At 40.6% G+C, this 15,924-nt stretch overlaps 1 long non-coding RNA gene across 1 annotated transcript in view; it reads right to left on the minus strand.

Annotated features, from left to right (window-relative positions):
• Nucleotides 1–1,212: 1,212 nt before the first annotated feature.
• Nucleotides 1,213–15,924, minus strand: part of LOC140706900 (uncharacterized) — a 28,569-nt gene continuing 13,857 nt past the window's right edge. The window contains exons 2-3 of the long non-coding RNA XR_012086825.2: nucleotides 6,679–6,796; nucleotides 1,213–5,654 (exon numbers count right to left, since the gene is read on the minus strand). This is a non-coding gene — a long non-coding RNA (uncharacterized LOC140706900). The remainder of the gene's footprint in view (nucleotides 5,655–6,678; nucleotides 6,797–15,924) is intronic.

Consider the following 15,924-nt stretch of genomic DNA (forward strand, 5'->3'; position numbering starts at 1 on the left):
CAGACTCCATCCAACCAAGAATCCATCTAGTTCAACAGAGAGCTTTGGAAAATTATTTTTTTGGACTATAGCTCCCAGAATCCTCAGGCCAACAAAGTAGTTTTTTCCCTAATCCATGGTTGAGCAACCCTTTTCTTAGGTTGTCCTTTGAATAGTTTATTTATTTATTTATTTATTTATTTATTTATTTATTTATTTATTTATTTATTTATATCCCGCTCATCTGGTGTGGTTGACCACTCTGGGCAGCTTCCAAAAAGGTATATACAATAAAACATACGTGCAAACACATACAATAGTAAACGAATATTGAATGAAAGAAAAAAAATAAAGAAAGAGTTAGCTATTGACTGGAGGGAAGGCCTGAATGAATAACCTTGTTTTTAGTTGTGTCTTGAAAGTGCCCAGCGAAGGGGCAGCACGAATCACCAGAGGAAGGTTATTCCAGAGACGAGGAGCCACCGCCGAGAAGGCCCTTTCCTTAGTTGGCTCTTGTTGTAAGCATATGGAAGCAAATGTCACTATAATGGACATTACTTGTTTTAAAGGTGATTAGGACTGGCCATGTGACCACAGAAAGATTGTCTTCGGACAAACGCTGGCTCTATGGCTTGAAGAGTGGGATGAGCGCCGCCCCCTAGGGTCGGACACGACTGGACAAAAATTGTCAAGGGGAACCTTTACCTTTACCTTAGGACTGGACTCCCTAACCAGGCATTAGGATAAAGGAAGAGCTATTAATAACAAATCCAGTTTTAGAAGTTGGCATCCTTCTATTGACGACATTGCCTTTAGTATTCTTTTCTATTATTTCTTCAGTGTGCATCTATATGGGATTCATTTGTACATCCATAACATGTTGCTGGCAGGTATGGAGAAATTGTGGTTTAGTCATTAAGTTGTGTCCGACTCTTTGTGACCCCATGGACCAGAGCATGCCAGGCCCTCCTGTCGTCCACTGCCTCCCGGAGTTGGGTCAAATTCATGTTGGTAGCTTCAGTGACACTGTCCAACTATCTCATCCTCTGTCATCCCCTTCTCCTCTTGCCATCACACTGTCCCAACATCAAAGTCTTTTCCAGGGAGATGGCCATGAGAAGTATTGGAGCCTCAGCTTCAGGACCTGTCCTTCCAGTGATCACTCAAAGTTGATTGCCTTTAGAAAGGATAAGTTTGTTCTCTTTGCAGTCCAGGGGACTCTCAAGAGTCTCCTCCAGCACCACAATTCAAGAGCATCAATTATTCAGTGTTCAGCCTTCTTTATGGTCCAGCTCTCACTTCCATATATTGCTACTGGAAATACTATTTGACTATGCAGACCTTTGTCGGCAAGGTGATGTCTCTGCTTTTTAAGATGCTGTCTAGGTTTGGCATCACTTTCCTCCCAAGAAGCAGGCATCTTTTAATTTCATGGCTGCTGTCACCATCTGCAGTGATCATGGAAACCAAGAAAGTAAAATCTGTCACTGCCTCCATATCTTCCCCTTCTGTTTGCCAGGAGGTGATGGGACCATGATCTTAGGTTTTTTTATTTTTATGTTGAGCTTGAGCTTCAGACCATTTTTTGTGCTCTCCTCTTTCTCCTTCATTAAGATATTCTTTAATTTCTCCTCACTTTCTGTCATCAGAGTGATATCATCTGCATATCGGAGGTTGTTGATATTTGCATTCGCGAAGGCTTTCACGGCGGGGATCTAATGGTTGTTGTGGGTTTTTCAGGCTCTTTGGCTGTGTTCTGAAGATTGTTCTTCCTAACGTTTCGCCATTCTCTTGGCTGGCATCTTCAGAGGACAGAGTGCTGTCCTCTGAAGATGCCGGCCAAAGAGACTGGTGAAACATTAGGAAGAACAACCTTCGGAACACGGCCAAAGAGCCTGAAAAACCCACAATAACCATTGTTGATATTTCTTTGGGCAAACTTAATTCTGGCTTGGCATTCATCCACTCCAGCCTTTCGCATGATGTATTCTGCATATAAGTTAAATAAGCAGGGAGACAATATACTGCCTTGTCGTACTCCTTTCCCAATTTTGAACCAATCAGTTGTTCCATATCCAGTTCTAACTGTTGCTTCCTGTCCCACATATAGATTTCTCTGGAGATATATATGCAGGTCAGGCACTCCCATTTCTTTAAGAACTTGCCATAGTTTGTTGTGGTCCACACAGTCAAAGGCTTTTGCATAGTCAATGAAGCAGAAGTAGATGTTTTTCTGGAACTCTTTGGCTTTCTCCATAATCCAGCGCATGTTAGCAATTTGGTCTCTAGTTCCTCTGCCCCTTCGAAATCCAGCTTGTACTTCTGGGAGTTCTTCATCCACATACTGCTGAAACCTACCTTTAGGATTTTGAGCATAATCTTGCTAGAATGTGAAATGAGTGCAATTGTACAGTAGTTGGAGAATTCTTTGGCACTGCCCTTCTTTGGGATTGGGATGTAGACCGGTCTTTTCCAGTCCTCTGGCCACTGCTGAATTTTTCAAACTTGCTGACATATTGAGTGTAGCACCTTAACAGGATAATCATTTAAGATTTTAAATAGTTCGACTGAAATGCCATCACCTCCACTGGCCTTATTGTTAGCTATGTCTTCTAAAGCCCACTTGATTTCACTCTCCAGGATGTCTGGTTCAAGGTCAGCAACGACACTATCTGGGTTCTCTGGGACATCCAGATCTTTCTTGTACAATTCCTCTGTGTATTCTTGCCACCTCTTCTTGATGTCCTCTGCTTCTGAGAAGTCCCTATCATTTTTGTTCTTCATCATGTCAATTTTTGCACAAAAGGTTCCTTTAATATCTCCAGTTTTCTTGAACAGATATTGGTTTTCCCCTTTCTATTATTTTCCTCTATTTCTTTGCACTGATCATTTAAGAAGTCCCTCTTGTCTCTCCTTGCTATTCTTTGGAAATCTGTATTCAGTTTTCTGTAACTTTCCCTATCTCCCTTGCATTTTGCTTCCCTTCTCTTCTCTGCTATTTGTAAGGCCTCGTTGGACAACCACTTTGCTTTCTTGCATTTCCTTTTCTTTGGGATGGTTTTTGTTGCTGCCTCCTGTACAATGTTACGAGCCTCTATCCAAAGTTCTTCAGGCACTCTGTCCACCAAATATAGTTCCTTAAATCTGTTCTTCACTTCCATTGTGTATTCATAAGGGATTTGGTTTAGATTATACCTGACTAGCCCAGTGGTTTTTCCTACTTTCTTTGGAGCATCAGACTTTCCTTTCACTTCCACGCATGTTTGCAGCTGAGCATTCCTTCAGCTTTGGCCCAACCACTTCATTAGCTCTGGAGCTGCTTGTCCTTGTCCTCTGTTCTTCCTCAGTAGCATGTTGAACGCCTTCAGACCTGAGGGGCTCATCTTCCAGTGTCATAACTTTTAGCCTTTTGTTTCTGTTCACTGGGTTTTCTTGGCAAAGATGCTGGAGTGGCTTGCCAATTCCTGCTCCAGGTGGATCACGTTTAGTCAGAACTCTCCACTATGACCTGTCCGACATGGGTGTCCCTGCATTCAATAGCCCATAGCTTCTCTGAATTACTCAAGTCCCTTCACCACGACAAGATAGCAATCCATGCAGGGGCGAACTATGGAGAAATAGTTATTTATAATTACTTAAATCTCTAGCATTATCCAAATGCTTTAGTACCATATGCATGAATCCACATGTTTAAAAGCAATAAAAACATGAGTTTTTTTAAAAAAAATATAACCAGAGTGAGTTTGGCCACACAAGATAAGTAATGATGGTGATTATCACGATTGAAAGCTGTGTGATAGCATTACTGTGAAAGCTTTGCTTTCCAGCAGCATGTGAGTGTAACATTGTGATCCCCAGCCTGATGCCTTCCAGTTGTGTGAGTTCTCATGTCTCAGAATGAATGTAGAATTGTAGAGTATTAAGGGCTCCAAGGGTCATTGAATCCAGCCCCCTTCCAGTGCAGGAAATCCACAGCTAAAGCATCTTTGATAGTTCTCTTTCAACCTCTGCTCAAAAGTCCCCACTGAGGGAGAGTCCATCAACCTCTAAGGTTTATCAAAAGGCTCTCATTGTTAGGAGGTTCTTCTTCAGGTTCAATCAAGATCCTGCTTCTTGTTACTTTTATCCATTACTTCTGGTTCCATCCTCTTGAGATGTTTTAAAAACTCCTACATCTTCCAAGTCTCAACCATTCAAATAACTGAATATAGTTATCATATTGCCTCTCAGCCTTCTCTTTTCCAGACCAAACATGTCAAATCCCCTCAACCTATCTTCACAGGGCTTGGTTCTTCAAACCTCTTCTGGTTCTTCTCTGGACATATTCCCCCTTCTCAACAACTGTACAGTATGTGATGCTCAGAACTGGACACAGTTGAGGACTGACCAAAGCAGAATTGAGTGGTACTATTACTTCCCTTGATCTGGATACTATACTTCTATTGATACACCCTAGTACAGCATTGAGGGTGTCTGTTTGTTTGCTTGCTTGCTTGATTGCTGCTACATCACACCATTGAGTTACATTTAACCTGTAATCTACTAAGACTTCAAGATCCAAAAGAAGAATCATAGGGAGGGTCACACCAAATGGACAACATAACGATACTTGCAATGATACAACCACTAGACTAGCCATTGATTTACCTTGTAATTTTTATTCTTGACCTCAAATAAACCTCAGTCTAAGGTGAGATAATTTCCCTCCTTCTGATGATGATCTGGAACCATGCAACTTGCCCAAGGACCCACAGATGGCTAGGCACAACCCTATATACTCCATGTGATCTCATCTGGCTCCTAGCCTGGGAGTCACAAACCCCCAGCTCCTGGCTCCACAGACAAGTGCTCCAACCCATCTCTACTAATATTTGATCTTCTTTTAGTGTCATCCAAGTTGGCAGCCATCATCACATCTTGCAGCAATACTCTAAATTGGCTGATCATTCTGATTGCCCTTTTTTGCACCCTTTCCAGCTCCAAAATACAGTATCATTTTTCCGGTATTGTAATCAGAAGTGTTCACAGCATTCCTAATGTGCCCTATAAGGGCAAAATTATATTGACAGCTAGATTTCTATTTCCTTTTCCAATTCCTATCATGAAATTTCCACCTAAAAAAACAAACAAACAAACAACTCAGCAACATCCAACTAGCTGCCCCAATACCAAAATTTGTTTCTTGGTCTGTTGCTGCCAGTTCAGATTTCGTCAGTGCATATGTGAATGAAAAATCGCAATGCATATTTGAATCTCCCCCAATATGAATTACTTTAGTCTTGCTTGCATTGAGTCTCATTCTCTCACTCCCCTTGACTGGAAGAGTAAATGCCCTATGCCTTCTGCTGTCAGGGGATGATGGACAACACAGTTGAACATCTACAGAGGTCATAAGATTGCATAAGGCTGCTCTAACTACACTGCAGTTTTTAAAATACCCCTCTTCCCTCTATTATTTTCAGTTCATTTCATAATAAACAATCTAAATTGCTTCTGTGGTGGTATATTTTAAGACTGGAATGCTCTAACTTTTGTTCCGTGAAATTTATTTTAACCCAACCACTCTTCAGTCAGCTTCTTTGTCTTCTGTAGCAGAAGAAAGCATAATGGACATCACTGGTATCACACAGCTCCATCTAAATCTCCCATGTACAGTGCAGTCCCACGTTACGTTCCTAGAAAATAAGAGCCTTCTTTATATCAACAAGCAATTCACAGTGCCAAATAAGTACAAAAGCATCTGTTCATATTTTAAAAGATACTGTATAAGAATTTGTAGGGAATTTTTTCTTTCTTTTTTTCTTCTTTTAAAATATGTTTATCCAACCTTTCTCCCTAAAAAGAACACAAGACAGCTTGGGGGTTGGGGAACAGGTTCCAATTTCAACAGTCTTTTAAGTTAGAAGAAAAGAATGAATCATAAGCGTCCATACTTCCAAACACCATGTAGATTGTGGTGGATTGCTATGATGTAGATACATTATGCTTGTAAGATCCATAGCAATCTACATAGTGTTTGGAAGTATGGAAGCTTATGATTCATTCTTTTCTTCTAACTTAAAAGTTCTGTAATTCTGGATTAACTTTTACTAAGCTATAAAACAATCTTTACATCTCACATCCCATTGTGAAACAAATCTCCAGATAGTCTATCTATATTATTATCCATCCGAGATGGTGAAATTGGAACTAAATGACAGCAAAAGCTCTTGGAATATATTTCAGTTGCTTACAAAGCTAGCTAATTTTCAGAATATTAAAATGTATAGCAGAAGACCATAAATCCAGCACCCTCTCTGCATATATATACTGTAGTACTATGACACATCAGATGAATATATTTAAATAAATACCTAGGAAATTGTTTATATCTTAATATATGGACATTTATTGGATATAGTTTAGCTACTCTGTGAATTAATGATCTGTATGCCTCAATTGTAAATTTGTATTCTCTTGAACAGCTGAAACAGGAGTATCCAGCTCCTTCAAGAAAGATAAAGAGAATGAGAGGAAGGGGGAGAACAGTATTTCTTGTCATACAAGTAGGAATCATGGAGACATGAGCTCAGTCCCTCCTAGAACTGCTAAGAAAGCAGTATTCTGTTCCATGAGATTTCTTTCGTGATGTTGTGGAGAGGATCCTTCAGGAATAAGTGCAAAGGGGTGGCTAAAACCCTGAAGACAAATAACACTCACCAAAGGTCATTGTAATTGCCTGGCAGGTTTTTGTTTTCCTTCTGGCTTGTCATCCATTGTATCACCATGCATCTAATTCAGTCCGCAACCATCTCCTTCAGGCTATGAATCAGATGGCCTTGAGGGCAAGATAAGAGCATACATAGGTAGGTTCATGTGTGATTACCTACTTACACTGGGCAAATCCAACAGGATACTAGTCTCTCTCTCTCTCTCTCTCTCTCTCTCTCTCTCTCTCTCTCTGTGTGTGTGTGTGTGTGTGTGTGTGTGTGTGTGTGTGTGTGCGCGCGCGCGTGCGTGCGTGCGTGCGTGCGTGCGTGTGTGTGCAACACTCAAACAAATTCTATATTATAAAGACATACACATTACAAAAACATTCCCACACATACATACTTGTATTTCATCACGGCTTTAGAGCCTTTGATCCCTTATTCACTGGTTTGGGAAGAAAAACATGTTTTTAACAAGAACAAAAAAGAGAGAGGTGGAAAATGAACAAACAAAACAAGGCAATCTATGTGGGTTTCTGTTCACCTAGACAAGTGACTTCTTCAAACATTTGGGCCTGGGGTAGTACCACACAAAGAGTCTTCTGACATCTTATATATTAGCAAATTGCATGCCCCATAAGCTTTTGTAGATTATGGTCCATCTTATCAGAATACACATGATATAATACTAATATAATACTTTAGGCAACTGTCCCTTTTTCCATACTGCTGTGTAACTCTTTAATTCCCAGATGGTCCTGGACTTCAACTCCCAGAAATCCTGGCCAACCTGGCTAGTGGTGAAGGCTTATGGAAGTTTTAGCCCAAGAATATCTGGGGACCCAAGATTGGGAATCACTGCTTTAAACAGTGCCAGGAGCCTGATGAGAGATCAGAGGAGAGCCAGGGATCGGCAAGCAGGTGGTATCAAATGAAAGGGGCTGTGGTTGTGGATTGAACTGCATCAGATTGAGGGACCAGTTTGGACACTGGCATGGAAAACAATCCAGGGTCTTTGTGAGGTCACCTAAGTTCAATGCACTCACACACAAAAAATCTTCAAATAAAGCTGGTGCAACCATATCCTGACTCAGCCACTTCTCTGGAAACCATACAACGTGTAAAACATACTTGCTGCGAGCTATAAATGTGCTAAGTGCTAAATTTATACAGAAGCTAAGTAACTGCAGTTCAAGGTCTCAGATTATAGGGGGTCCTAAAAACAAAAATTAACAATACAAAGCTTACTACTAACTGTTAAGGTTTGCCTAATAACATGCTCTTGGCAATGGGATACCTAAACCAGACACAGATACACTGGATGCAGTGCAGACAGGTCTCTTCATGGAGAAATAGAGAGATAGCCAATGAGACCAGCAAAGCTAAGGTGCCCTGGTTGAACAAAGAAACTATCTTCAGAAAAAGCACCTACAAAGGAATTTCTGCCAAGATCCTCCTTCAGAATGAGAAGTGCCTTTGTTCCATGACATTTCTTTGCAAGCACCAAAACATTTCCCTGTGGTCTCTTAGAGACCCTGTGGTCTCTAAGAGAGTAATGCAAGGTTCTTCATGAGAACCTTGCATTACTCTCAGGTGCAAGGTTTTCATGAAGCTCTTCTTGGTCGCTGAATGATTATGAGCAAGAAATGTGCTGCTCAATTGGATATAACTAAGTGATACCAGATGGTAGTGACTGAAGGACCAGATGGTGGTCAGTTTTTCTGATGTGTACCTTTCTAAGGCTTTGGTCTTCATGAGCTGAATTGGCTTCCAGCTTAAGAACTAGAAGGTGGGAGGTGAAGACTTTTGTCATCAAGCCATCTCTTAAATATGATAAATACATCTTGAAAAACTCAGGTCAATTACTTCAGTCACTTAACATTCTTTGAGGAAATTAAAAGCTTGTGCAAACCTTCAGTAAATTTCAAAAACATTACAAGTATGCTGGATTGTCTTAACAAACAACAACAACTTGATATAGCTTTGGGTCTCAGAATGTCTAGCCCTGAATGTATTTGTCTCATAAGTTTACCACCCTGAAATATATTATCACTGCAGAAGAGAGGAGTGATGTTCTTGTACAGCAAATCAGATTAAGATTCTACAAGGTAATTCTAAAACTGGCGGCAGTTCAAACAAAAAATCATAGCTTTTTTTCACACTTAATGAAAAAGACTCCCTGACACAGGTGTTGTGTTCGATGAGAAGCAGCTAACTGATTTAAAAAAGAGATCAGTTTTGGGATTTTAATTTGCTTGGCGTCTCTTTGTGAATGGTAGTGAGTAGAAGAGGGTAACCTGTAGACAGTGTAGAGCATCTTGACTGCTTCCATTTGTGTTGTTAACATTCAGGCTATTCTTTGCTATGTAAAACTTGATGTCCTTTTTCTTGCTGCCAATGTGGGCATGATATTGTACAATATTGGACCATTTCCTGGTATTTTGAATCATGGATACAGAAGACCAATATGCAACCTTCATAAACTGGAAGGTTTTTTTTTTTTAAGCAATTGAATCTGTGACTCAGATGAAACCTTTACCACGAATAGGACTTTATCATGGGATGAATATATAACATTAATACAGCAAATCCCAGGGAGCATATACAAAATGTGTTTATTCCATAGGTAGAATACAATCATTCCACAGGCAGCAAAAGTTTCAAGTCAAAAAGCATAATTTCCAAACAGATGTGGCCTCCCAGATCTCTTGTTCTAGAAATTAAGACCTGAAAAGGCTGCTGCATGAAAAATTTACATTTTCTTCATATTCAATGTGTTCTGGTGTGTGGAAAAAAGACCTGTAGAAAGTGAAGAAATTAATTGTGGCCAGAAAGGGGGAGGGGGACTTCCTCTGAAACTTGAGTAGAAAACTTAGAGAAGAAAAATCAAAGCAGGGAATGGCATTTCTTCTTTTATTTTAGCCATGCCTTAAGTTGGAGCAGTAGTCCAGAGCACAATCACTCAGAACTTGAAGCAGGAAGGAGATCAACAAGGAACTGTAGCCTTCAGGGCAGCTGGAGGGCAAGAACAGAAGCTGCAGGTTGCTTCTAAGCCTTTATGTGCATCATAGCCAAAACAGAAGGGCAAAGAAAACAACAGCAGCACAATTATTTTTGTGATTTGCCAACTAAGAGAGAGCTGGGGAAGAAATGTCCCAGAACAGGCACTATAACAGGCATAATTGAACATCCAACCATGTCTCATTTAAAAGGAAAGGATGTGATAAGCACGAACACAAACGAAACTGGCCTGATTTGCAGCCTGGTGGAGCAGTGGTGGGGAGAGGCACTGGTTGCTCTCTTGGGGTAGATGAGCTGCTCCAATTCCTCTGTTCAATAGGCAAGCCTCTGCCTGATTGGAGGCTGTCAGCAGGCTCCAGAGCCAACCAGGAGCAGTAGAAGTGGACCCAGCTAAGATGTACCTGAGAACAGCAGTCTCCTCTCTAGTCCAGTGGTCCCCAACCTTGGGGGCCTCCAGATGTTCCTGAACTCCAAGTCCCAGAAATCTTGGCCAGCAGAGGTGGTGGTGAAGGCTTCTGGGAGTTGTAGTCCAAGAACATCTGGAGGCCCAAGGTTGGGGACCACTGCTCTAGTCCACCTGGGAATATAAAAGCAGGTGCTCCCACCCTCTTTCGGTTAATGAATGGTTGAACGTGTACAGTCGGGAACATGAAGATAACTGCTCTCAGTTTGTTGTATTATGACTGGTGGGGGGATCCATTTGTCTTTCTGTCACAACTTTTATGGGCAAGGCAGCATGGGGAGCTATCCAGTGTTTTAGAGAGGAAGAACCAGTAGCACCAGGTAACTTCTCTAGTGAAAATTCCTTTAAAACATTATGGAGGTAAAGGATGCAGGTACGCAACCAGTTCAGACATTATAGGCATACCCTTCACTTCCAGCTAACAGGAGGGATGGAATGTATGTTCTTCCCCACAGTCGGATCTATCATCCCAGGTTTTCCCCTGTCAAGCAGGATGGAGAGATAGACTGGACATCAATTCTAGTGTTCTTGCTGCTCAGCCTGCAAAATGGATACTTGAGCGAATGTGGTTTCTGGCTGCTCAGCCAGTGGTTGGGAGTTTGACTTCCCTCTGTGTCTCCTCAGAGAAGTGTCAACCTGTATAACCTCAAGCTAGCTGTACAGCCCCAGAGCACTCACAGAAGAAGGAAATGGTAAATGATTTCTCCCTATTCTCTACCCAGCCAACCCAGGAAAGAGTTGCCATAAGTTAGTATTGGCTTTATCGAATATAATTACATGCATGCTGAACTAGCCTTGCTGCAGAATATTCCAAATCATCACACACTGATTTTGAATGCTAAAATACTCGAAGACCTCAAACACTATATTTTTCTAAAAATTTCCCTTTCAAAGCCCCCCCTTCATTCTTCAGGTTCCTGGGTCTTGTTCTTTTATTATTATTTTTTAAAAAGAAACCAATGTTTAATTTCCTTGATTTCATACACATGCATGGAATAATTGGCTAGATATTGCACTATCACTTGTCAGAATTATATACATGCCACTCTTTGTCTGATATCTACAATGCAGCTGACTACAATGAATATACAACAGTAAAAGTGTGATGCACTATAAATACAGTCATCTGGAAGGGACCTTAATTATCTTTGCAAGGTTAGCAATGGGTGTACTTAATTTTTTAAAAGTCTTTTAAGTAAACAAGTACCAAAAACCTCAAACACAGCAGTGCGGAGAAAACATGTAAGGCAAATTAATAAATTAATTGACCAAGAGTCCTGGTGGGCCAGCCCAAAATATCTAGTCCAGCATTCTCTTCCCAAAGAGACCACATCAATGCTTATGGGAAGTCCACAGAAAGAAGGACATGAGCATCTCCTCACAGCCTCCTGTGCCAGTTCCCTAGCAACCAGCATTCAGAAACACACTGTTTGGTTCTCTAAGTTTTGCTTCAAAACCTTCACTGTTATGATGAGTCTTTGAGGTTATTGAGATGGCTGGCCTGTAGCACACAATGCATTTAAGTTACTGTCACAATCTTGAATCCACTGAGCATTGGTGTTCTTGAGCACCTTTGGTTTATCACGTCTCTTCAGACCCAGATGGCACCTAGGAAACCTGTTCATGACCTCTGCTTTCATCTACATCATTTTCAAAACAGAGAGCTTAAACATGATTTTGGCCTTCTTGGTCATGCAGTCTGAATGCTGCATTTAAATTGGATATGGTAATGATATATTTATTATTCCTCTTCTCTTTCTTCTTGCTCCTGCACTTCATTAACAATATCCATATATGTGCAGACAGCACAAAACAGGCTCAAAGGTGTTTGGGGACATAACATTAAAACATACTTTTCACCAGTGCAACTGCCAGAGAACATATAATACTTACTTGATCAGAGTGTGCTTATTTAGAGTATTCTGTCATTAAAAAAAATAATTTCCTAGTCTTCCAAATGCTTTGAATGTTATAAACAATTTGTTTACTTTGTGTAAAACACTACACTCTGCCAGAACCTGAAAGTCATATATTAACATTAACAATATCACTGATCAGCCAGAATTCTATCAGTCGTGGTAATAGTGCACAAGTATAAATGACAGAGGGAAGATACTCCTAGTTAGTTTGCCATTTGTGTCACTTAGTGTACACCAACTCAGATGAATGGTGCATGATTAGAGATACCAGAATCAGCCATCAGTAATTTGTCTCTATAGTTCATACAACTGCATGACTGCCAGTGCAATTAAATAATAGGATTCTGGCCGCTATTTAGATTTATATTCCAGCTTTCCTTTCCTTTCCAAATTCAAGGTGGCCTCCATAGTCTTCCTCTTCACTTTATCCTCAAAAGACCTCTCTGATATGGATTAGGCAATGAGATACCAGCTGGCTCAAGTTCAACCAGTAGGAGTCATGGCTGAGTGGGGATTTCACCCTGGGTCCCCCCCCCCCCGCATCCTAGTCCAATACTCTAATATAGTGCATCAGCTCAACATAAGTATATGGAGGTATGCAGGCATACAGTGGGAAAAGGATAATGACTGACCCATGGGAAACTGGACTTTTTCACCATTCATCCAAGTATTTTCTTCAGGCTGAGGAGAGTTAGTAGGAAAAAAACGATGTACATGTTGGTTTCACTTCTCTCTGGTCTGAATAGGCTCGGACACCAAAACACAGCAGGAACAATATAGTACAGTATATGCAGTCCAATGCGAAGAGGAGTATCCGGAGCTCTACACTGGAGGAATCACACAGCTACTGAACAGGAGGGGCAATGGCTCAGGACCACAAGCAGCAGTGTTCCTTCATTTGAAGGACAAAGGGCACTTATTTGATGACCAGGATGTACTCATTTTGGACCCAAAAGATAAGTGGTTTTAGAGAGGGATCAGGGAGGCCATACATGTATGTGCAAATAGAAAATCCCTCACTCAATGGAGGTGGAGGCTTAGATACAACCTGTCTCCTATTTATCATGCTGCCCTTTCATCCCTCCTCAGAAAGATCAGGACCACACATCAGAAAGATCGCTGTTAACGACTGTTATCAATCCATGACAATGGATGGAGAAGGACTACAGAAGTGGGATTTTCACCCACTCCCAGTCTTGTCCATCTAAGGAGCCTGCTCAGAGCCTATTCGGACGGGAGGGGGAGTGAAACCAATGTGGAAGATACATCAGGGGTCTCCTACCAACTCTCCTCAGACTGAAGAAGCTACTTGGATGAGTATCGAAACACTTCAGCCTAATAATAAAGAAGTCCAGTTGCCATGACTCAACTCCCAGATAACCTCACCTGAATGACTGAGAATCTTCACAGATAGACTGACCCATTGTCACTCAGTCTATTTTAATGACTAAATAGGGGCTTGAATCTTCAAGCCCCCAATCTGCACTCTAGCCTATGAAACTATGTAGCAGCTCTGTAACAGGCACCTTGTTAGTGTTTATGGAAGGATTGTGCAACTTTTTGCAGCCAACAGTAGTTAATTGACAAGGTGCCAGGGATGCATCGTGATCGCCTGGTTGCCAGATGGTGCAGAAGTGACCTGGTTGGCAGATGGTGCGGGAGTGGCCTGGTTAGTAGAGTAGCCTGTTTGCCAGATGGTGTGGGATACAAAATCAAATAATAATCAATCAATCAATCAATCAATCAATCAATCAATCAATCAGTCAATCACACATTGGGACACAAGGCCAGGCACATGACCAAGATACATTCTAGCACTTTGTCAATTAGCTGAAATTAGCCATAGCAAGTTATGCAAAACGTACAGGTATGCAAACACCAATAGATTCTGGCTTCTGTAGTCTATAACAATTCACTTTTTTAATAATGATAGATATAACAATATCCTTATTGTCTTTTCCGTTAATGTTATTGTGTTATAATTTTTTGTACAACATTATTTGTTATTTGAAACATAATGGGTTTTTAGAATATTGGGGGTTGCAGTTTGGCTACTATTTTCAGGATTTTTTTCATAAGTTAAAAAAAAACATTTGTAATGGATTATGAATGTACTGGCCTCCAAAACAAGACTGCCATTATCTTGTTATAAATTTTTGCATTAACAGTTCCTGGCTCATTGCTTTGCAAAGAGTCCCCCTCCCCAGCTAGCCTAGAGACTTCTGTCATGATGTGAATATGAAACTCAAAGATTATAAGCATCTCCTGCAAGTATTGCAGCTTTTCAATCTTGACATGAACAGAGATAAAATATAGCGGAGTAGCACCATGATATTTAGCAAAATGATACTCCATTACATTCAACTGGCATATTTTTCTATTCATTCATTAATTTATTCATTCAATTTATACTGCTTTCCATTTGCAATTTATTTTATTATATTCTTCTGGTAGAAAATCTCTGTGGTAGAAGAACTATTTTGACTTTAGATGTTGTACCTCAAAAGAATTATGTCTGCCAATATTTTCTTCTCCCTGAAATTCTTTTCCTATTTATTTTATGTATAGCCTGCATAATTAACCTGTAAACTGCCCAGAGAGTGCTTGATGGGGGGATATATAAGCAGCATGGGGGGATATATAAGCAGCATGCTTGGTTTTTATCCCCAATGATCAGCTGTTACAATGTGTTTCATTTCTCATTATGCAAGGAACGTGCTACATATTGAGGACTGTATGACTTCTCTGTCTTTATTCATTAACTTTTGTACTTCTTCACTGGTGGTCACCTTTCACATCCAAGAAAAATGTTTAGCATTTTTTGTATTATATCAAAGAAATGTAATACACGTGGTAACAAATATAGCATTCACATGGATCATTGGGTAGGCAAAGTGGTCCCCAGGGTTCCTAGAGTGGCCTCTAGCACTTTCAAAACCCTACACCAGGGATATTTAAAAGTCTTTGAATCTGAGTTCCAAGTCCAAGTCTGAGTCTTTGGGTCCAAGTCCCAAGTCCAAGTCCCTATTAAAAACAAGCTTTTTTCCCCAGAAAAAAAAATAGGGGGTGGGTGGGTTCCAAATTGTGAGTTGAGTCTGAGTCAGTGAAAAAAGGATCCAAGTCGAGTCCAAGTCAGGTCACAGGCGTGACTCAAGTCAAACCTGACAGTGAGACCACAACTTGAGTTTCCATTCTTGCGCTGCACCTCACCACCCCACCCCACCACAAATACACACAGGTTCAAATGGGCTTAGAGAGCAAGTACTGTATGCTGCATTTTGGATGACTGAGTGAGAAAGGAACATCTGCTGAAACACAAGCTGAAAGTGTGTAGGTTTGAACAGAAAAACCAATGTCAGCTATACACATTTTTTCTTCCTGTTTTAATTTGGAATTGAGTCAGGAATCTGTGGTCCTCCATGTGTTTTTGAGCCCCAGCTCCTCTTAGTCTCACACAACAATTGTTCAGTACAAAGAGAGTCTGAGGTCCCACAACAGCTGGAGGGCCACATGTTCCCTACCACTAGCTAAGAGTATTAGAAGAAAAATTCTTCAACAAATGGAGCAAAGAATAGTATCCCAACAACTTGTCATTCTGAACTTATCAGTTGGAAATTATGTAAGTACAATTGTATCTGGTTTCCGTACTTTAGTTCACAAGGATGGGGAGTGGATTTTGCTTTCTCTGGCATTTCTTCTTTCTTTCTTTCTTTCTTTTTCTTTTCAAGTCCCTTAAAAAAATGAGCTGAAATGAAACACACACCCTTTTGCACCAGCCAAACTTACTTGATAAGCTCATAGGGAGCATCAAGTTATGCCTGCTTGCCATATTGGTCTTAAAATGACTCATGTC

The sequence above is a fragment of the Pogona vitticeps genome, chromosome 1 (genome assembly GCF_051106095.1).
Source record: "Pogona vitticeps strain Pit_001003342236 chromosome 1, PviZW2.1, whole genome shotgun sequence".
NCBI lineage: Eukaryota > Metazoa > Chordata > Lepidosauria > Squamata > Agamidae > Pogona > Pogona vitticeps.